Below are 24,384 nucleotides of genomic sequence, written 5' to 3'. Positions count from 1 at the left end.
GTTTCCTCTCCTTCAGACCCTGAGAACCATCAGGAATACCGTCCGATACTTGAGTCCCATTGACTTGTATTGGTATCGGGTATCGGTATCGGATTGGATCCGATACTTTGCCGGTATCGGCCGATACTTTCCGATACCGATACTTTCAAGTATCGGACGGTATCGCTCAACACTAATCACCAGTATTATTGCATTTGATAGTTTTAGCCCCATGATCTAGGATCCCACAGGTACATTTTTTGGAGTTACATTTATAAACTCTGGTTGGTGCCTTGAAGAACTCCACATAAAGTTTGATCCTTATTTTTGTAAATGTTTTTTCTTTTTGAATCCAACTGTTTTTTTAATTTACTGGGGGTCACCAAATTTTTCAAAGTTTTCCCCCTTCTATATGTAATCCCTGGTTTATCAGGGAGATGTTTTCCCAAGACAGGGTGACGCTTCAAGATATACCAATATTTAGAAAGCACAGATCTTATGACTTTATTTCCCCTATTGAATGTTGTTACAAAATTCAATTTCCAGCGATCACCACTTTTTTCTTTACCAATAGTCAAATTCTCCCCCTTCCTGGTTTTTTCTTTTAAACATTCCTCCTGTGTTTTTATTTTGTTGTCCCTATATGCACCATTTATCAAATTTTTCTGGTATCTTTTTTCCTTAAATTTTCTTTTAGAATTTTAATTAATAAAGGAGCTCAATAATAACACCTGGGGGATTACCTTTACATCACAAATTAATAAAGAAAAAATTGTATTTCTTGATTTAGAGATCAGCTATAGTGGGAAAAACATCATTACGAAATCCCACTTCAAACAAGTGGATTCAAATGGCTTTTTAGATTTCAATAGTTCACATTACAAGAAGTGGAAGGTTAATATACCCCACAGCCAATTTTTTCGCATCAGAAAGAATTGTACGAGAGAATCTGATTATGTAGCTCAGTCTAAAATTCTAAAAAAGAAAATTTAAGGAAAAAAGATACTAGAAAAATTTGATAAATGGTGCATATAGGGACAACAAAATAAAAACACAGGAGGAATGTTTAAAAGGAAAAACCAGGAAGGGGGATAATTTGACTATTGGTAAAGAAAAAAGTGAGGATCGCTGGAAATTGAATTTTGTAACAACATTCAATAGGGGAAATAAAGTCATAAGATCTGTGCTTTCTAAATATTGGTATATCTTGAAGCGTCACCCTGTCTTGGGAAAACATCTCCCTGATAAACCAGGGATTACATATAGAAGGGGAAAAACTTTGAAAAATTTGGTGGCCCCCAGTAAATTAAAAAAACAGTTGGATTCGAAAAGAAAAAACATTTATAAAAATAAGGATCAAACTTTATGTGGAGTTCTTCAAGGCACCGGAGTTTTTAAATGTAACTCCAAAAATTGTTGTACCTGCTCTTTTAAACAGGAAAGAAACGTTTTGGATATATCGTTTGGGAACATTATTTCCAAAAGGATTGAATGATATCATAGAGAGAGTTTAAAGGTTGTTTCTCTCCTTCTTGCATCAATGTTGACAAGGCTGAAACACGTTGTATTTCTTCTATTTTAAGTTATGAAATACAAAAATATGAAATATCATCTTTGGATGTGAGTCCTGGGAAGCGCTGCCATTCATGGGCTGGATGTGCTTTTTTTGAATTACTCATCCTGTGTGAGCCTTACTCTGGCTCTTTCACTTGGATCCACCCGAGGCAAGCTGCAAGCCCTGTATATTGAAAAGTATCTCAGAGGGAATTTTGAGGATACACAATCTAAAGCCATTTTAGTCTTTTATCAGGTGAGTGCATAAGATTGTGCACCCTTTAAAGACTATAGTATTGTGTTTACGCACTTAGGGCGCTGCGATTTGTCTGTTCTTCTCTCCCAAACAGGGTTTTTTTTGTATATTGTTACCAAAAGGAGTTCTTCCTAATCGGTTGAAGATCGACACCCCAGACAACAAAGGGGAGCGAGCAGCCTGGAGTGAAAATGGAGTATTATAATAACAGAATTGAGAGGAGAAAGGAGCTGTTATCATCCATTAAGAACATGACTAATACAAGGTTGGATAATTCTCTCTATCTTCTATTTTAAGTTATGAAATAAAAAAAATATAAAATATCATCTTTGGATGTGAGTCTTGGGAAGCGCTGCCATTCATGGGCTAAACCCCCAACACCATGTAAGTGATTCCAACCTCAAAATTTGCCTGTCTAACACCATGGCTTGCAGAGAAAGCATCAAAGCTTGGAATTACAGTTGTATTTTCCATTTCATCTGGTCCCATTTCATCAGAGTACAGAAGCTGACACAACACAGAGAAAAAAAGCAGTGGCTGCACATTTAACTTCCCAGCTACACTCTTGAGGTGGAAATATGGTGAGTAGGCGTCCCACCCATTTCTCACATACTCACAAATACCCACACCTCTGTGATGGTTGGTTAACACCTCCATTACATAGCATGCTGGAGAAAAACTTTTGGGTTTCAGATCACAGCAGAAAGCAATCTTCGTGAGACATATCTCCCCTCATATACTGTGCCAGTGACCATGTCACAACATATATATTGTTATTAAAAAAAAACATATTACACTGGACAACGCAATTTTTCTGGCAAAAGGTTTTAAAACACATTTTAAGTCAATTTTGGCTGCTGATTACGAATATGAACTCCGTTTTTGGCTACCACATCAGGATTTTGAGATATTTTCAATTTTTGATGAAAATTACTCCTGTCTAAGGTTTTATGATAAAAACACATGATTTTCGGTACTACATTTTGTATATTTTTAATCAAGGAATAACAAAGATTACAAAGTCTATGTACAGCAAATCAAATATACTTACAGAATTAAACTACAAAATATAAAAACACATATATATGGCACACAGATGAATGGCAAATGGCAGTTATTTGAACTTTCTTTTCTTGGCTGATCTGTGATGTACAGCTTCTGGGTTGTCTCTCATGAAGTTCCTGAAATAGTCAGCCATCATATGCGAGTTCCACAGGCCTTGATACCGTTCTTCCATTGCTTTAATGTCCTGATGAAAATGCTCCCCTTGTTCCTCGCTCACATCCCCAAGATTCTCTGGAAAAAAGTCCAAATGGCTGTGTAAATAGTGAATCTTGATACTCATTCTACATCCAAGATTTTGCAGACTCATTAGTTGCTCTTCCACAATCTCTTCATAGTTCTCTGCTTTCTTATTCCCTAGAAAATTCTACACCAAATTACAAAAAGCATTCCAAGCTCTCATTCTCTCATTGTCTCATTCATTGATGTGATAAAATTTGGGTCTCTCATAAGTGTTCTTATTTGAGGTCCATCAAATATTCCAGCCTTTTTCTTCTCTTCACTAAGACCAGGAAAAGTTGAACATATATAGTTAAAGCATTCTCCACTGTGATTGAGAGCTTTGACGAACTGCTTCATCAATCCAAGTTTTATGTGTAAGGAAGGAAAGACAATGATCTTCCTATCCAATAGAGGATCATGGATGACATTCTTATCGTCAGATGCCAAACTCTGTCGCTGAGGCCATTCAGTTTTCACCCAATGCTCTGCTGTAGCTCTACTGTCCCAGTAGCACAGAAAACAATGGTATTTTGTGTACCCTCTTTGCAGACCCAAAAGAAAGTTAACCATTTTCAAATCAACACAAATTAACCACCCATGAACATTATATTTTAACCTCTCTAGAACAATTGATGTTTTTATATTCTTCTTTAAGTTTTACAGAATGACCTATTGGTACAGAGCCATATTTATTTCCATTGTGTAACAGAACACATTTTAAACTTCTTTTGGAACTATCAATAAAAAGCCTCCAATCCCTTGAATCATATGCTGGAAGTCCCATAAAGAGAAGTAGCCTTCAACCTCGGTACAATAGACAAGCTGGCCATCTGAATGGAAGTACTTACGCAGTTCTGCTTCCCTGTTACGATAAAATAAGACACTTGTACCGGGTTTCAACATTCGATTCTCTTGTAGTCTGGAAGCCAATAGTTCAGCAGACTCTTTTGGTAGATCAAGATCTCTAACCAGATCATTCAAAGCAGACTGAGTAAACAGAATTGGTTTGTCACAATCTTCATCACATGGCTGAAAAATATCTGGACTGTCTTCTTCATCAGTATAACAATGTGAGGAGAGTTCTGTGTCAACGTTTTCTGGAAGCGCAGTAAATTTTGGAACACGTAAGTCTTCACTTTGGGCAACTGGTCGAATAGCTGAAGCGATACTCAGGTATTGCAAATATTGCTTGTTTTTCTTATTGAAACCTTTTACATCGACAAGGCAGAAATAGCAGTCGATTGCTTAGTTCTCTCCAAACCATATGAACTCCAAACTGAAGTTTAGCATTCTTTCCTTGAGACCATGATCTCAAGCTCTCAATACAGGTTTTGCACACTCTGTGAGGAGCCCAATGCTTGTTTTGGTCTCCAAGCTTTACTTTGAAGTACACAAAATACACCCTCTGAAAGTCAGTAATGTTGCACCTCTGAGTCTTCACAGTAAAGTTTCCACAGATGTAACAAAAAATATTTGGATCATTTGAGCTCTGTCTTCTGCGAGATGTAGAGGCCATTGTTATATCAGCAAAACATCCTGCAGAGAAATACAAGATAAAAGTTGTTCGCTACCTAAGTTGCTCATTGAATTTCTGCCCCCCCCCCCCACACCTTAGGTATTGACTCACAAACAAAAAACAGAAAAACAACAGGATAAAAACAATAAGTATCAAAATTCATTGACAATTTCAATAAATAAAACAGTACCTGCACACGACTGTTGTGTACGTTGAAAACTGTTTGTTTACTTTCTTATCATAACAAATGGGAATTATGCATGTTCAAAGAAAACAATGATATTCTCACATTTATTGGGAGACTAAATGAAAACTAAATTTACCTTAGTGAACCGTAGCAACCGGCACTTTTCATACACTACTTATATTTATCATGGAATTCATGAAAATGAGCTATATACCTATAGCGCAAAAACGTGATGTGATAGAGAAATTATAAGATCAGATTTGAATTCAGCACATTCAAATTAGTCTAAAACTGTTCTAGTCCCTGCCAGAATTTGTATTTTATTTTTTGTAGACCAGTGTTATCCACTACAGCAAAATACTGTAACAAGAATGCTCTGTTATGTAGGTACATGTATTAAAAGGAACTGGTGACAACAGAAAGCAGTGTAAGCTTGGCAAATTGTACTAGCAAAACAGCTATGCAAAAAAGTAATCTTTTTGTTTCCTATTTTATAAATTGTTAGGTTTAAATAGTTGCTACACATATGCTTGTTAAATTGGTTATGTAAAACGTAACCTTTTTTGTATTTTTTATGCATATTTTTTGCTTAACCCCTTTCTGCCACTGGACTGAATCACCCCCCCTTTCGCCCCATTCAAAATAAAACAATTAAAAAAATCAAACCTACACATATTTGGTATCACCACGTTCAGAATCGCCCAATCTATCAATAAAAAAAAAGAATTAACCTGATCGCTATATGGCGTAGCGAGAAAAATTCCAAACGCCAGAATTACGTTTTTTGGTCACTGCGACATTGCATTAAAATGCAATAACAGGCAATCAAAAGAATGCATCTGCACTAAAATGGTATCATTAAAAATGTCACCTTGGTTCGTAAAAAATAAGCTCTCACCCAACCTGAGATCCCCAAAAGTGGAGATGCTACAGGTCTTGGAAAATTGAGCAATTTTTTTTTTTTTAGCAAAGTTTGGAATTTGTTTTCACCACTTACATAAAAAATATCCTAGACATATTTGGTGTCTGTGAACTCATAATGACCTGGGGAATTATAATGGCAGGTCGGTTTTAGCATTTAGTGAACCTAGCAAAAAGGTCAAACCAAAAACAAGTGTGGGATTGCACTTTTTTTGCAATTTCACCTTACTTGGAATTTTTTTTCCAGTTTTCTAGTAAAGACATGGTAAAACCAATGGCATCTTTCAAAAGTACAACTTGTCCCACAAAAAATAAGCCCTCAAATGGCCAAATTAACAGAAAAATTAAAAAAAAGTTATGGTTCTGGGAAGAGGGGAGCGAAAAACGAAAATGCAAAACTGAAAAAGCTCCTGTCATTAAGGGGTTAAATTATCTGGTTCTTAACAAAAATTCCGTAAAAAGCTCTGATCTCAAGTTGAATGTAGAAGAATTTGCCGAATCCTACATCCACAGAAGATTTGTGATTAGTTCTCTTACAAGTTGTAAATAACCTGCCTGCCACTTTCTTCAAAAACTGTGTGCAAGTGTATCTAGAAGAATTGATGCTGTGTGGAGGGTAAAGGGCGATCACATCAACATCGATTTGTTTTAGAATTCTCTGTTTTCATTCAATTTTCATTTTGTATTTTGATAAAAAAAACTATTCACACTTCTGCATACTATTACTACTTTGTACTTAAGTGGAAATATGTTTGTGAATATTCTATAGCACAATATGCAAAAAAAATGTGTACAGACTAAGCAATTCATTTTTAATAAATGGAAGAATGTTTATACATCATGTACTGCATATCTAAGACATTTTTCAAAAGTCCAGGTAAAGGTTGTTAATGTGTAACATAGTGCCAATAATGCTACCAAAGTAATCATCCTAATGTACTCTGTCCAGAAAAAGCATGACCAATCTGTAGATTATTGAGATAGCAGTGGTAAAAATGTTGACTCTGCTTGTTATTTCCCCATCGGGGCACTGCACACAACAATTTCATGAATTATTTCCGCTCTATGATACTAAAGAGAAGCAAGTAAATAGCTACATTAGCATTTAGTGGTAAAGCAAATAACTAGCATGGCCATATCCACTTAGTATGATTTAAATATGACGGCCTTTTGGAATTGCAAATAGCAGATGTTAAACTATACATGAAACATTATTTTGACTTTAATGACTAGCATAAACCAGTCAGGCAGAACTTTAAAAGGCTTGAATGTGTCATATTTTTAATCAAATGGATGTTTATATTAGGCTTACTCCACAATTTCAATGCTGAAATGGAAAACCAAATATTCTTAGGCTTTTAAATTCCACTACATAATGTAAAAATGAACTGCAAAAATGTAAAGTGGTGAAAACTGGACTGACTTAACTTGCATTTAATCTTGTTTCACTTTCAAATGGATAAATGAAAAATTTCAAAATTAAAGAGTTTTTCACTTTCACTTAAAATACCCGAAGAAATAAACAGTAGGTACCCATCCTCCCTGGCACTGATTTAGTCTATGTGGTTTGGCTACATTGGTAACATCACATTAACAGCCCTCATCACTGCTGTAGTCAATCACTGAGTTCATTGGTGGTGCCAAGGAACCTAGAATTGTCATCCTGAATAAGGACTCATTGGACATTTTAGAGAAATGAATGTTATGCTGGTTCCATGACCAAATTAATGTAACGCTGAGTGGTTATTGTGCCTGTAATGAAAACTAGAAAAGTCCAGGTACCATTCACTATGCCAACCTTCACCATAATCCCAGGAGTAGAATCAGTGTGACTTTCCCTCAAGAAGACCTATTTTTGGTCGGCAATTGAAAAGGGAGGTGCCAGGCAGAAATCTTGATGATTTGCAGGCCCAGGTATATTCACTGTGGCAGAAAATTCCTCAGACAATCAATCATCAATGTGTGCTTTTCTGCATTGGGTGTCCGTACTTAATTCTGAATAAATCAAGATATTAAAAAAAAAAGAATTTCCATTTTTTGACAACTTGCATATCATAAACGATTTTATGAATCCTACTATTTTTAAAATTCTACACCTCTTCCGTTATGAAATTGCAATTTTACAATGTACAATTTGGAAATCTGTTATTCTTTTTAGCACATGGATCTTTTCTATCTTATTATCACGCTGTAATTGATTGTTTACTATTATACTTGTACATTATATCAGGATTGGACAAAGTCCAGGAGCCAGGTATCTGGTGCACCCAGAAATTTGCCTCTGGCACTTACCTTTTATTGGTTGTTTTTGCAGAGAGATACATAAAATGTATGTATACTAATGCCAGAAGCCTGGCCAACAAAATGGAGGAATTAGAATTAATGGTGTTGGAGCATAATTATGACATGGTGGGGATATCTGAAACGTATCTGGATGAGAGCCATGACTGGGCTGTTAACTTGCAGGGCTATAGTCTGTTCAGAAATGACCGAACAGATAAGTGAGGGGGAGGGCTGTGTCTGTATGTAAAATCATCCTTAAAACCCATCCTGCATGATAATATAGGTGAATCTAATGGAAATGTAAAGTCCCTGTGGGTGGAGAAAAGGGGTGGGGGAAAATAATAAATTACTGATAGGGGTTTGTTATAAGTCTCCAAAAATAATGGAAGCAATGGAGAATATCCTAGTAAAGCAAATAGATGAAGCTGCGACTCAAGGAGAAGTCATTATTACGGGGGACTTCAACTACCCTGAAATAGATTGGGGAACGGAAATCTGCAGTAATCGGTTTTTGACAACTATGAGAGACAATTACCTTTCACAACTGGTTCAGGACCCAACAAGAAGGGGGGCACTGCTAGACCTAATATTAACCAACAGGCCAGACCGCATATCAAATATAAGGATTGGGGGTCACTTGCGGAATAGTGATCACAAAATAATAAGTTTTCAGGTATCCTTTAATAAGATGTGTAGTAGAGGGGTTACAAGGACACTAAACTTCAGGAGGGCAAATTTCCAACGGATGAGAGATGATCTTAGTGCAATTAACTGGGACGATATCCTAAGACATAAAAATACACAAAGAAAATGGGAGACGTTTATTAGCATCCTGGATAGGACCCGTGCAAAGTATATACCATATGGGAATAAACATGCTAGAAATATAGAAGGAAACCAATACGGCTAAATAGAGCTGTAAGGGGCGCAATAAGTGACAAAAAGAAAGCATTTAGAGAATTGAAAGAAGTAGGTAGTGATGAGGCATTAAATAAATACAGAAAATTAAATAAATTCTGTAAAAAGCAAATCAAGGCAGCTAAGATTGAGACAAAGAGACTCATTGCCAGAGAGAGTAAAAAGAATCCCAAAATATCCTTTAACTACGTAAATAGTAAGAAACTAAAAAATGATAGTGTTGGCCCCCTTACAAATAGTCTGGGGGAAATGGTGGATGAGAAAAAAGCCAATATGCTAAATGACTTTTTTTCGTCAGTATTTGCACAAGAAAATCCCATGGCAGACAATATGATCAGTGATAACAAAAATTCCCCATTAAGTGTCACCTGCTTAACCCAGCAGGAAGTACGGCGGCATCTAAAAATCACTAAAATTGACAAATCTCCAGGCCCGGATGGGATACACCCCCGAGTACTGCAGGAATTAAGTACAGTCATTGATAGACCATTATTTTTAATCTTTAAAGAGTCCATAATAGCAGAGTCTGTACAACAGGACTGGCGTATAGCAAATGTGGCACCAATATTCAAAAAGGGGACAAAAACTGAACTAGGAAATTATAGGCCAGTAAGCTTAACCTCTACTGTGAGTAAAATCCTGGAGGGCATTCTAAGGGATGCTATACTGGAGTATCTGAAGAGGAATAACCTCATGACCCAATACCAACATGGGTTTACTAGGGACTGTTCCGTTCAGACTAATCTGATCAATTTCTATGAAGAGGTTAGTTCCGGACTGGACCAAGGGAACCCAGTGGACGTAGTGTATATGGACTTTTCAAAAGCTTTTGATATGGTGCCACACAAAAGGTTGATATGTAAAATGAGAATAATGGGGATGGGGAAAATATGTGTAAGTGGGTTAAGAGCTGGCTCAGGGATAGGAAACAGGGTGGTTATTAATGGAGCACATTCGGCCTGGGTCGCGGTTAGCAGTGGGGTACCACAGGGGTCAGTATTGGGCACTCTTCTTTTTAACATATTTATTAATGACCTTGTAGGGGGGCATACAGAGCAGAATTTCAATATTTGCAGATGACACTAAACTCTGCAGGGTAATCAATACAAAGGAGGACAATTTTATATTACAGGATGATTTATGTAAACTAGAAGCTTGGGCTGATAAATTGCAAATGAGCTTTAATGGGGATAAATGTAAGGTCATGCACTTGGGTAGAAGTAATAAGATGTATAACTATGTGCTTAATTCAAAAACTCTGGGCAAAACCGTCAATGAAAAAGACCTGGGTGTATGGGTGGATGACAAACTCACATTTAGTGGCCAGTGTCAGGCAGCTGCTCCAAAGGCAAATAAAATAATGGGATGCATTAAAAGAGGAATAGATGCTCATGAGGAGAACATAATTTTACCTCTATACAAGTCACTAGTTCGACCACATTTAGAATACTGTACACAGTTCTGGTCTCCGGTGTATAAGAAAGACATAGCTGAACTGAAGCAGGTGCAGAGAAGAGCAACCAAGGTTATTAGAGGACTGGGGGGTCTACAATACCAAGATAGGTTATTACACTTGGGGCTATTAGTTTGGAAATCGAAGGCTAAGGGGTGATCTTATGTTAATGTATAAATATATGAGGGGACAGTACAAAGACCTTTCTGATGATCTTTTTAATCATAGACCTGAGACAGGGACAAGAGGGCATCCTCTACGTCTGGAGGAAAGAAGGTTTAAGCATAATAACAGACGCGGATTTTTTACTGTAAGAGCAGTGAGACTATGGAACTCTCTGCCGTATGATGTTGTAATGAGTGATTCATTACTTAAATTTATGAGGGGACTGGATGTCTTTCTTGAAAAGTATAATGTTACAGGTTATGTAGACTAGATTCCTTGTTAGTGTGTTGATCCAGGGAACTAGTCTGATTGCCGTGTGTGGAGTCGGGAAGGAATTTGTTTCCCCAGTGTGGAGCTTACTCTTACCACATGGGTTTTTTTTTGCCTTCCTCTGGATCAACATGTTAGGGCATGTTAGGTTAGGATATGGGTTGAACTAGATGGACTTAAAGTCTTCCTTCAACCTTAATAACTATGATGATGAGTGTTATACAGTATTTTTAAGGGTGGCTAGTATATGACTCAATTATTAGTTGTATGCATTCATTCAATTCCTCAAAGAAGGCATTATGGTTTCTCCTGGAATTTCCTCATACTTGTTTAAATCGATTTTGTGCTACAAACGCTGCGGTTAGCCATTGTTATGGGAAAAAAAGCAGCCCAAGAGCATCTCAGAGCCACCATAAAGAAGTTTCAGTATATATTTCATTCTTCCATCTCCAGATAAATACTTGAGCCATCAGCTTAAAATGGCGAAGTTTGTTTGCCTGATACACAATACAGAACCCACAAACTTTTTTTACTTATTTACATGGATTTAAGCATATTTTTAATGCTTTTGGTTAAGTAGAGGTGTAGGTCTTGGTATTAAGGCATGGACATTTTCAGCAATTATTATGTACCACGGATTCTGAATCACCGTATTCCTCACTCACTGCAACGTATCTCTGTGGTGGTCCCGCTGCCGCCTTTACATGCTTATACAGATGTTGTAACGTTGTCAAAACCCTATCAGGTTAGCGCCCTGTGCTGTGATACATTGATTGAATGTATTGAATGGATGAGCGTTGAGCAGAGATTTGAACAGGATCTGTTTTAGGGCCCCATCACACACACAGATGCACCCTACAAATGCGATGCTGCAACATCACAAATGCGAGGCTCCGGCATTGCAAGAGTAGTGGTCACGCTGCACATTCTTCATCGCTGGGAGTGCGCTGGGGCCCTTACTGTAGTATATAAGGTCATTTTGCTGTGAAACTGGTTATAGATTTTTTCTCTTTTATTGTTATTTATTTATATAGTTCATTTTTTTTTTATTTCATAGTGTTGACTCTACTCCGTGCAAGTTGTGACTGTGCATAATTTCCAAATTTGGATAAAAATGTTTCAAAAACGTCTATTGACTGACGCTGAATTGGAAGAGCTTGACAGCGCCTCTGATTCAGAAGATGATATCGCACAGGAAAATGTGTCCGAAGAGCATGACCACTTGAGTGACGGGGAAATCAATGCTGAAAATTGTAATTTTGAAAGGGAATATGAAGAGGAACATGATACCTAGGCAACTTGTCGGATGCAAGAAATCCATTCTAAAAACAAGAATGTGATTTGGAATGTGCAGCCTAGTCATGCTGGGAGATTGTCCTCTGAAAATATCATAAAAGCTACTCCTGGTCCTACTAGCTACGGTATATAAAGAATATCCGATTTAGGATCAGCATTCGCGAGTGTACTCGTTGCTTGGGTTTTCCCGAGCACGCTGGGGTGACCTCCGAGTATTTATGACTGCTCAGAGATTTAGTTTTCACCATGGCAGCTGAATGATTTACAGCTATTGGCCAGGCTGAGTACATGTGGGGGTTGCCTGGTTTGCTAGGGAATCCCCACATGTAATCAAGCAGGCTAGTAGCTGTAAATCATTCAGCTGCCGGGATGAAAACAAAATCTCTGAGCAGTCATAAATACTCGGATGTCACCCTAGTCGTAGTGTGCTCGGGAAAACCCGAGCAACGAGTACACTCGCTCATCACTAATGACTATCCTAAATATTATAATACAAATGACAAACATCGAGCGACAACGAGTTTATGGTGATAAATGGAACAATTTAGATGTGACAGCTCTAAATGCTTATATTGGTTTACTTATGTTAGCAGAAGTATACAAATCTTAAGGTGAAAGCCAGAAAAGTAAACCCCAGAAGTGAAGGAGCTGCAGCCATAATGAAGCGCGTCCAGCAGCATACTCAAGAAAAAGACTCCACTGGGTCCACCAGCACAGCTACCAGCCAAAAAAGGAATGGATGTTGATACAGAACCTCTCAGAACCCAGAAAATGTTATGCAGTTATTTGTATATATAATAGGTTCCATGTGAGATATATGTCTCTAATGCACCAGCCCACATGCTGTGCCCCTGGGCAGAGGAGACAAGATATCCCCTTCTGACCTCCCCCACCTTTGTAATTCCCACAGTAAATATCAGCAGGCTCCGGCCCCCTGCGGCTATTGTAATGTATGTCTGGCCTGCCGCTTTTGAATGGACCTGCCCTCTGTATCTGTTTCATATAGTCTGTGTTCTGTGAATAAAGTGTTGTGAGACTGGAAATACGTGGAGAAGCAGTCAGCTTTTATATTCTCTCATGTAATCAAGGAATTCCAGCAAGCGTCCTTCATTCAGACTCCAGCCAATGCAAAGTGGACCTCCTGAAACACGGGGTGGTACTGAAAGAGGTACCCCAGCTTGGTCGACCCCGTTACAGATGTAGCTTCTGTCCATCTTCTTGTGACAATAAAACAATTCTATATGAAAAAGTAGACGTGTGCACAGCCGTAAAGAGGTGCCAGAGTAGGTTCCCACACCATAATATATAGCAAAAACTTGGCACTCAACTTAATGTAATACAGGTGATTTAATGGTGTCCCCAAAATAACAGGAATATTTCGGTCCTACATCCGGACCTTCATCAGTCACAATTGATAAATGTGAGGGAGCGAGTGGACCCACAGAATTGCTGATTGTGGAATGAGATCACACTTGTGTGTGAGCGCTGCCTGTATGTGGGCAGCATGGCCCCAAATGAAGCGATATACCTTAAAATATCAGGACATAAGTGCCGTGCCTGTGTGGGATGCGGAATCCATTGCTAGTCCATGCATGCACTTATGTCCTGATATTTTAACCCCTTTTTGACCTCGGATGGGATAGTATGTCCGAGGTCAGAGCCCCCGCTTTGATGCGGGCTCTGGCGGTGAACAGCCGGAACATGTTTTGAACAGCTGACATGTGCCCGCAATAGTGATGGGTGGAATCATGATCCACCCGCCGCGATTAACTAGTTAAATGCTGCTGTCAAACGCTGACAGTGGCATTTAACCGGCGCTTCCGGCCATCGGGCCGGAAATGAGCGCATTGCCGACCTCATCACATGATCGGGGGTCAGCGATGCATGCATCCTTGGGACCTCTATGGTTACTGATGCCGGTTTGCTGTGAGCGCCACCCTGTGGTCGGCGCTCATAGCAAGCATGCAATTCAGCTACATAGCAGCAATCTGATGATCGCTGCTATGTAGCTGAGCTGATAGAGTTTTGCCAGCTTCTAGCCTCCCATGGATGCTATTGAAGCATGGCAAAAGTAAAAAAAAAAGTGAAAGAAAAATGTGAAAAAAATTAAAAAAAATAAATATTTAAATCACCCCCTTTCGCCCCATTCAAAATAAAACAATAAAAAAATCAAACTTACACATATTAAGTATCGCCGCATTCAGAATCACCCGATCTATCAATAAAAAAAGCATGACCTGATCGCTAAACAGTGTAGCGAGAAAAAAATTTGAAACGCCAGAATTACGTTTTTTTGGACTCCACGACATTGCATTAAATGCAGTAACAGGCGATCAAAAGAACGTATCTGCATAGATGTGGTATCAATAAAAACGTCAGCTCGGCACGCACAAAATAAGCCTTCACCCGACCCCAGATCACGAAAAATAGAGACGCTACGGGTATCGAAAATGGCGCAAATTTTTTTTTTTTTAGCAAAGTTTGGAATTTTTTTTCACCACTTAGATAAAAGAGAACCTAGACATCTTTGGTGTCTTTGAACTCGTAATGACCTGGAGAATCCTAGTTATAGGTCAGTTTTAGCATTTAGTGAACCTAGTAAAAAAGCCAAGCAAAAAACAAGTGTGGGATTGCACTTTTTTTGCAATTTCACCGCACTTGGAATTTTTTTCCTGTTTTCTAGTACACGACATGGTAAAACCAATGATGTCATTCAAAAGCACAACTCACTTCACAATAAATAAGCCCTCACATGGCTATATTGATGGAAAAATAAAAAAGTTATGGGTCTGGGAAGGAGGGGAGCGAAAAACGAACACGGAAAAAATGAAAATCTCAAGGTCATGAAGGGGTTAAGGTATATCGCTTCATTTGGGGCTATACTGCCCACATACAGGCAGCGCTCACACACAAGTGTGATCTCATTCCACAATCAGCAATTCTGTGGGTCCACTCGCTCTCTCACATTTATCAACTGTGACTGATGAAGGTCCGGATGTAGGACCGAAACGTTTCTGTTATTTTGTGGACACCGTTAAGTCACCTGTATTATGTTAAGTTAAGTGCCGAGTTTTTGCTATAAATAAAACAAATCTGACAAGTGCTAGGTGTGCAAAATATCTATGCAAAGGACATGTGTTTTATTATTGTGTTCAATGGAAAAATGCAAGTTTTCATTATTTGTCATTTGTTGTTTTGTAAAATATGTTAATATCTATATATAAGAGGCATCGTGATTACTTGCTAATCCCGCCCTGCACAGTAGCTCCGCCCCCCACCACATCACCACACACAATCCCGCCCCCACCCCATTATTACACACAATCCCGCCCCCAACCACATTACACACACAATCCCACCCCCCACCACATTACCACACACAATCCAGCCCCCCACCACATCACCACACATAATCCCGCCCCCCATCACATTACCACACACAATCCCGCCCCCTCCACATCACCACACATAATACCACCCCCCACCACATTACCACACATAATCCTGCCCCCCCACCACATTACCACACATAATCCCGCCCCCCACCACATCACCACACATAATCCCGCCCCCACCACATTACCACACACAATACCGCCCCCCACCACATTAACACACATAATCTCGCCCCCCACCACATCACCACACATAATCCTGCCTCCCACCACATCGCCACACATAATCCCGCCCTCCACCACATCACCACACATAATCCCGCCCCCCACCACATCACCACACATAATCCCGCACCGCCTCAACTTTACTACGCATAATCCCGCCCCCACCACATTACCACAGATAATCCTGCCCCCACCACATTACCACAGATAATCCCGCCCCCACCATATTACCACACATACCACCCCCATCTGTTGTGAATTCCGTTCTCGGGCTCCCTCCTGTGGTCATGAGTGGTACTTTGTGAGTTCTGTTCTTGGGCTCCTTCTGGTGGCTTTGAGTGTTACGGCTGGCTTTAGCTGGACCCCAGCTGCCTCGTTTCCTGCTAGGCTTGCTACCTATTTAACTCCACCTGGACCTTTACTTGTTGCCTGCTGTCGTTGTATTCAGTACTGGTTCAGATCTCTCTGGGACTTCCCTTGTGACCTGTCTCCTCGTGGAGAAGCTAAGTTTCATGCTAGTCTATTTTTGCTCATTGCTATTTGAAAATGTTTCTCATTATATGATGAGTTCAGTCCAGCTTGCTTATATGCTATTTGATTGCTAGCTGGAAGCTCTGGGGTGCGGAGTTGCGCCCCTCACATCGTGAGTTGGTGTGGGGGTCTTTTTGTATTCTCTGCATGGATAATTTTTGTAGTATTTTATACTGACCACACAGATTCCTTGCTATCCTCTTACTATTTAGTTATTAGCGGGCCTCATTTGCTAAAACCTATTTTCATTTCTATGTCTGTGTTTTCCTCTTAACTCACCGTCATTATTTGTGGGGGCTGCTCTCACTTTGGGGAAAATTTCTCTGAGGCAAGTGAGGCTTTGTTTCTCTCTAGGGGTAGCTAGTTTCTCAGGCTGTGCAGAGGCGTCTAGGCTGATTTAGGAACGCTCCACGGCTGCCTATAGTGTGTGTTGATAGGATCAGGATTGCGGTCAGTAAAGTTCCCACATCCCCAGAGCTAGTCCTATGTTTTGGTTTACCTATCAGGTCAGTTCATGTGTTCTTACCACCAGAACCATAACACCCATCACATTACCACACATAATCCCGCCCCTCCACCACATCACCACACATAATCATGTCCCCCACCACATCACCACAGATAATCCTGCCCCCACCACATTACCACACATAATACCGCCCCCCACCACATCACCACACATAATCCCACCCCCCACCACATCACCACGCATAATCCCGCACCCCCTCCACTTTACTATGCATAATCCCGCCCCCCCACCACATTACCACACATTTTCCCGCCCCCAACACCACATCACCACACATAATCCCACCCCCACTACATTACCACACATAATACCGCCCCATCACATTACCACACAAAATCCCGCCCCTCCACCACATCACCACACATAATCCTGTCCCCCACCACATCACCACAGATAATCCTGCCCCCCACCACATTACCACACATAATCCCACCCCCCACCACATTACCACAGATAATCTCGCCCCCCCACAACATCACCACACATAATCCTGCCCCCCACCACATTACCACAAATAATCCCGCCCCCACCACATTACCACACATAATCCTGCTATCCCACCACATTACCACATATAATCCCGCCCCCCACATTACCACACATAATCCAGCTACCCCACCACATTACCACACATAATCCAGCCCCCCACATCACCACACGAGGCTCCGTCCCCACACATTACCACACGAGGCTCCGTCCCCACACATTACCACACGAGGCTCTGTCCCCATACATTACCACATGAGGCTCTGTCCCCACACATTACCACACGAGGCTCCATCCCCCCACATTACCACACGAGGCTCTGTCCCCACACATTACCACATGAGGCTCATCCTCACACATTACCACATGAGCCTGCTTCCCCACACATTACCACACGAGGCTCCATCCTCACACATTACCACACGAGGCTCCGTCCCCACACATTACCACATGAGGCTCTGTTCCCCCACATTACCACACGAGGCTCCATCCCCCCATATTACCAGAAAAGACTCCGTCCCCATACATTACCCCATGAGGCTCCATCCCCACACATTACCACATGAGGCTCTGTCCCCACACATTACCATACGAGGCTGCGTCCTCACACATTACCACACAAGGCTCCGTTCCCCCACATTACCACACGAGGCTCCGTCCTCACACATAACCACACGAGGCTGCGTCCTAACACATTACCTCATGAGACTCCGTCCCCACACATTACCACAAGAGGCTCCGCCCCCACACATTACCACACGCAGCACTTCCTGTCTATATAATTCAACTACTTCAGCCAAGGTAAACGTACATTTAATTGCATCCGCATTCTCCCAAACAAAATGAGCCAAGAAGAGTCTCCAGGTCCATCTCACAGGCCGCAGGAAAATTCGGACATTGATGCAGTAGCTGATCGACAACAACAATATCGACTAAATCGCAGGATTGGTTATTAGTATTATTCAGATTTTTAATGATTATTATTGTTATGAATTTCATTTTAAGTTAATTTACCACCTGCGTAAGCGCTATTGAATGTTGTCATTATTTACTTTAGTTTAATCACCAGCAGCATTAATTAGATAGCAATGAGCGTGCCGAGCGTTAGCTGGCTGGAAACACCTAGTAAAGTTATATTGTGTTAGATTTCATGTTTTAGTAATAGAAATCTAAAGCATGTTTGTTATTTGTGTGCAGAATGCTATAAAGCAAACATAATTGCTAACAGCCGGTGTAACCTTTTTCTGGAAAAAATAAATAAAAATTAAGTTTTAATTTAATTTTTCATTTGTTTATGATCAACCATGTTCACAAAAACTTTAATAATGAAATAGGTATTCAAAACACTAAAGTAGCTAAAATCAACATTTTAACCCCTTCATGACCTTGGGATTTTCCGTTTTTCTGTGTTCATTTTTCGCTCCCCTCCTTCCCAGAGCCATAACTTTTTTATTTTTCTGTCAATTTGGCCATGTGAGGGCTTATTTTTTGCAGGACGAGTTGTACTTTTGAATAACATCATTGGTTTTACCATGTCTTGTACTAAAAAACGGGAAAAAAAATCCAAGTGCAGTGAAATTGCAAAAAAAGTGCAGTCCCACACTTGTTTTTTGTTTGGCTTTTTTGCTAGGTTCACTAAATGCTAAAACTGACCTGTCATTATGATTCTCCAGGTCAGTACGAGTTCATAGACACCTAACATGACTAGGTTATTTTTTATCTAAGTGGTGAAAAAAAGTTCCAAACTTTGCTAAAAAAAAAAAAAAAAATTGTGCCATTTTCCGATACTTGTAGCGTCTCCATTTTTCATGATCTGGGGTCGGTTGAGGGCTTATTTTTTGCGGGACGAGCTGGCATTTTTAATGATTCCAATTCAGTGCAGATACGTTCTTTTGATCGCCCGTTATTGCATTTTAATGCAATGTCGCGGCGACCCAAGAAAATGTAATTCTGGCGTTTCGAATTTTTTTCTCGTTATGCCGTTTAGCGATCAGGTTAATGCTTTTTTTTATTTATAGATCAGGCAATTCTGAATGCGGCGATACCAAATATGTGTAGGTTTGATTTTTTTTATTGATTTATTTTGATTGGGGCGAAAGTGGGGTGATTTAAACTTTTATGTTTTTTTAATTTTTTTCACATTTTGTTTAACTTTTTTTTTTTACTTTTGCCATGCTTCAATAGCCTCCATGGGAGGCTAGAAGCAGGCACCGCACGATCGCCTCTGCTACATAGCAGCGATCTGCTGTTCGCTGCTATGTAGTAGAAAATCAGGTGTGCTGTGAGCTCTATGGTTACTATTCTGAAGCATCGCTGACCCCCGATCATGTGACGGGGGTCGGCGATGCGCTCATATCCGGCCGCCCGGCCGGATGCGGTAGTTAAATGTCGCTGTCTGCGTTTGACAGCGGCATTTAACTAGTTAATAGGTGAGGGCAGATCGCGATTCTGCCCGCGCCTATTGCGGGCACATGTCAGCTGTTTAAAACAGCTGACATGTCCCGGCTTTGATGCGGGCTCACCGCGGAGCCCTGCATCAAAGCAAGTTAGCTGACCTCGGACGTACTATCCCGTCCGAGGTCAGTAAGGGGTTAATAGGTCTGGTCATATTGACCCGAAACAGTACAAGTGTAAAGTAGATGCGATCAGAACAGCAGAGTTAATTTATTTACTACAACAGGCATAATTTTTGTAAATAATGCTAATAAACTTAATTTCCAATAGGGGTGAAATAACTTTGATAACAGTTCTACTGAAAATCAGTATATTTAGCAAGACACTGCAGTGAATACGACTTGATGTTTTGCCTAAAATGAATTAATTGTTCTAGTCTACATAAAATATAATTGAGGATTAGTTAGTTTTGGCTTTGAAGATTCTACCCCACAAGGTCTTCATAGTAACAGTACAGGAGACTTTGCCAGGTGCTTTGGAATTCTGTTCATCATCCCTGGATGCAAACATCAAGTGCCTGAAATCCGTATTTCCATTATTCAATCAAACTCTTCTAATTATCTGCTGATTTACTTAACTTTCAACTTCTAACTTTGAACGCTGAACTGCAGAAAATATACGTAAATGTGTGGCCTTGTCACTCAACATCTGGAAATCTTTTAAAATATTCTTACAGCTGTGATTAAGACGGCTTTTATGGTTTCCCCAAGCCTGGTTTCTAATGTAAATTGTTGAACGATCTAAGTACCATAGAGAAAATGTAAAATATATACTCAATATTATTATTAGTTAACATTTGGATATATAAAAGTTCATCTTCTGATCAAATTAAGCAAACTTAGTTTCAATGAATGTTTTTCAACAGTTTGTTTAAAAATATGCATCAAACAATGCATTGTAGCACTAGTAACTTTCTTTCAGCAAATACACTTACACACTCTTTATTCACACTACATAACATGCCAGACCCAATACCTGATAATCTAATTGGTCATTAAGAGTATACTGGCATAGAAAGTTTCACCAAGCACAGATAGTGGCCTTTGAACTATTAAGATATTTTAAGAAGCTAATTGATGTTCTAACTGTTTCAATGAAGAATCCATTTTATCCCTGGATTGTTGTGTCAGAATCTTTCCCCATTTTTCGTCTACTTGCTAGTCAGTTCTTGAAGCTTATTGTTGGAAGCAAGAACAATGAATTTGCTTTTCCATGGTTAAAATGTGATGACTTTTCATTTCTACAAGAGGTAATACGAAAACCCACAATTCCCAAGAAAACACATCCTGCAGATCTTCTCCCTGTGTCCTCTCTTTTACAGAGCTAATGCTGATTTATCCACACACCATCTTCCTTTCTCTCTTTGGTGCAAAACCAAACACCACCAACAATAGTCAAATAGTCCCTTTTAGTTTAACCCTACAATGCATATCGGGGGGCCTTTTAGGCCCCGGTGCTTACTTTTTGGCTATTATCTGCAAAATTACTTTAGTTAAAATTTTGAAACTCTAGGTATTCCTCAAGTATGTCGTTGTTGGCAATATCCAGTTGTTCATATAATTGTTTTGATAGGCATTTTGGTGTTACAATGCTTTTTTGGGGAAAACTACATCTGTACAGAATGGGGGCCTTTAGGCCCCTGCTATTTTTATCATGTACTCAGCAGTGTCTGCGTCTCAAGTTACTTTATTTATAGTCAGGGTTGCTGGTGGAGGGGCCGGGGGGTGGATCATGCTATGTGAGGATGTCATATGATTTTGGGAGGGAGAGATAAGGCCATGACATCATCTCAGGTTCTTTGAACTCAGTAATGTGCTGTGTATAGAGTACTGAGGACAGTATACACTGTGAGATAATTGCTGAAGCACCTGTGATATGATGTTGGGAGGAAGTCTGACTCATTTACAGTCTCTTTGTTTCTATAAGACGCTTGCAAAGGGTAGAGCTTGTGAGCCACACAAATCTAGAGAATCGTACACCACCTAAAAGAAAGTATAAAAGTTAAGAGCTGCTGAGGATGAGAGGAGGAAAGGGGCCCTTTACCCTTACAGTGTGTCACACACGAGTAATTAGTAGACAACCCTGATTGTAATGCCTCACATGATGGAGCTAAGCAGTATGAAATGCTTGCCAAAGCAAACTAAAGAAGCAATGAAACAGTGTGGCGTACAGTTTCAGGATATTCCAGGGCCAGAAGAAAGAAAATTAAAATGTTGTTTCATTTGTCCAAGAAGCTTAGAGAGGAAAACTGAGCAATATTGTACCACTTGTGTGGAAAATGTCTGTAAAGAACATTCTTCAGAAAAGATAACATGTGAAAATTGTTTGGAAGACCAATAAAATTGAAAAGAAAACGTTAGAAAAGAAATGTAGCTGCAGCTAGTTTACATTTAGATTTATATACCTTTATGTGTTTTCCATATCTTTGAAATTTGGAAAAAAAAATGTTTTTGGGTGTTTTCTGCAAAAAATAATGATTAAAATGTTATGCATTATTCATATCATATTTTAAAATTTTGAAATAAACTTGTAAAAGTTATTTATGTGAGTTTTTCCATATGATTTTCACGGGGGTCTAAAAGGCCCCAGTTACGTAAAAGTGTAAATTTGTGACGTCACGAATGCTAGGGTTAATTACCCAAGTAACATAGGACTTTTGTACTCATAGTTACAATGTTGAATATGTTCCTGCTGGTCTTAATACACAGTTTTGATATGTTCAATTTTATCTAGAGAATATGCTACTTGACTAAATCTTGATGATATGATATATTGAGGATTTATCTCTGTATAATGTTGATAAATCCGGGCATGGCAGGTGGAACATAACACATACCTCAATCATTCCATAATTGCTGGTTAATTGCATTTCTACCAATCTTATACAGGTATCAACTTATGTATAGTCTTAACCATCTGCGCCCATCCACTATTCCTTGTTTCCACTTAATGACCTTTTTTTCAGCCATTACCCACAACATTTCTTTTGATTTTAGCCCTATGTTCATGTGTCTGCACTAGTGTTGAGCATTCCGATACCGCAAGTATCGGGTATCGGCCGATACTTGCGGGTATCGGAATTCCGATACCGAGATCCAATACTTTTGTGGTATCGGGAATCGGTATCGGGATTAATATCAATGTGTAAAAGAAAGAATTAAAATAAAAAAATAGGGATATACTCACCTCTCCGACGCAGCCTGGACTTTACCGCCGTAACCGGGAGCCGTTGTACCTAAAAATGCGCGCTTGAAGGGCCTTAGATGACGTCACGGCGCTCTGATTGGTCACGTAGCGGTCACGCGACCGCTACGGACCAATCAGAGCGCCGTGACGTCATCTAAGGCCCTTCAAGCGCGCATTCTTAGGTACAACGGCTCCCGGTTATGGCGGTAAGGTCCAGGCTGCGTCGGAGGGTGAGTATATCCCTATTTTTTATTTTAATTATTTCTTTTACACATTGATATGGATCCCAGGGCCTGAATGAGAGTTTTCTCTCCTTCAGACCCTGGGAACCATACAGGATACCGTCCGATACTTGGTGTCCCATTGACTTGTATTGGTATCGGGTATCGGTATCGGATTAGATCCGATACTTTGCCGGTATCGGCCGATACTTTCCGATACCGATACTTTCAAGTATCGGACGGTATCGCTCAACACTAGTCTGCACACAATGGTCCTGTTGTCTTTATTTAATTCTATCCACCCTTACTTTTTGTCTCTGCTTCATCCCAAAGACACTCAACCCACTACACCCTTTTACTGTCTATCAATCCCAGCGAGTCAACCCCATACATTTATTTCAGAACAGCCATCAAACCGTGGATCTAGGCTCCTTCTCGCGTGTCTTCGTATGACCATCAATCATCTGGATTCAGCTGATGCACATCTGCACTTGCATTAGGATCTGAAATGGATGAAAACACATGTCTATAAACCCCAGTAAGCATTTTCTGCAAGGCCTGAACATAGGTTGTCATTGTCATTGTTACTCCTGTGGGAAGTACAGACCCGCCTTTGGGCACTACCAAATAGGACTTAAAAAGGAGACAAGCTTATCCTTCTATGTGGAGCATGTCTCACTGAAAAGACTGCAAGGATCAGCACTAGGGTTGAGCGAAACGGGTCGACCATTTTCAGAAGTCGCCGACTTTTGGCAAAGTCGGGTTTCATGAAACCCGACCCGACCCCTGTGTGGGGTCGGCCATGAGGTCGGCGATCTTCTGAATCTGGTATCGGAATTCCGATACCGAGTTCCGATATGTTTGCGATATCGGAAATCGGTATCGGAATCCACATTTAACTGTAAAATAAAGAATTAAAATAAAAAATATTGATATACTCACCTCTCTGACGAGCCCTGGTAGTAATCGGCATCTTCCGTTCCTAAGAATGAGCGCGTTCAGGGCCCTAGAAGACGTCACGGCTTTGTGATTGGTCGCGGCGGCCCACGTGACCGCTCAGCGACCAATCACAAGCCGTGACGTAATTCTCTCAGGTCCTAAATTCCTCATTCTAGGAATTTAGGCCATGAGAATTACGTCACAGCTTGTGATTGGTCGCTAAACGGTCACCTGGGCCGCCGCGACCAATCACAAAGCCGTGACGTCTTCTAGGGCCCTGAACGCGCTCATTCTTAGGAACGGAAGATGCCGATTACTACCAGGGCTCGTCGGAGA

This window comes from Ranitomeya variabilis, chromosome 5 (assembly GCF_051348905.1).
Source record: "Ranitomeya variabilis isolate aRanVar5 chromosome 5, aRanVar5.hap1, whole genome shotgun sequence".
In the NCBI taxonomy this organism is placed as follows: domain Eukaryota; kingdom Metazoa; phylum Chordata; class Amphibia; order Anura; family Dendrobatidae; genus Ranitomeya; species Ranitomeya variabilis.
The sequence above is the reverse complement of the archived record's forward strand: the minus strand, read 5'-3'. Positions refer to the sequence as shown.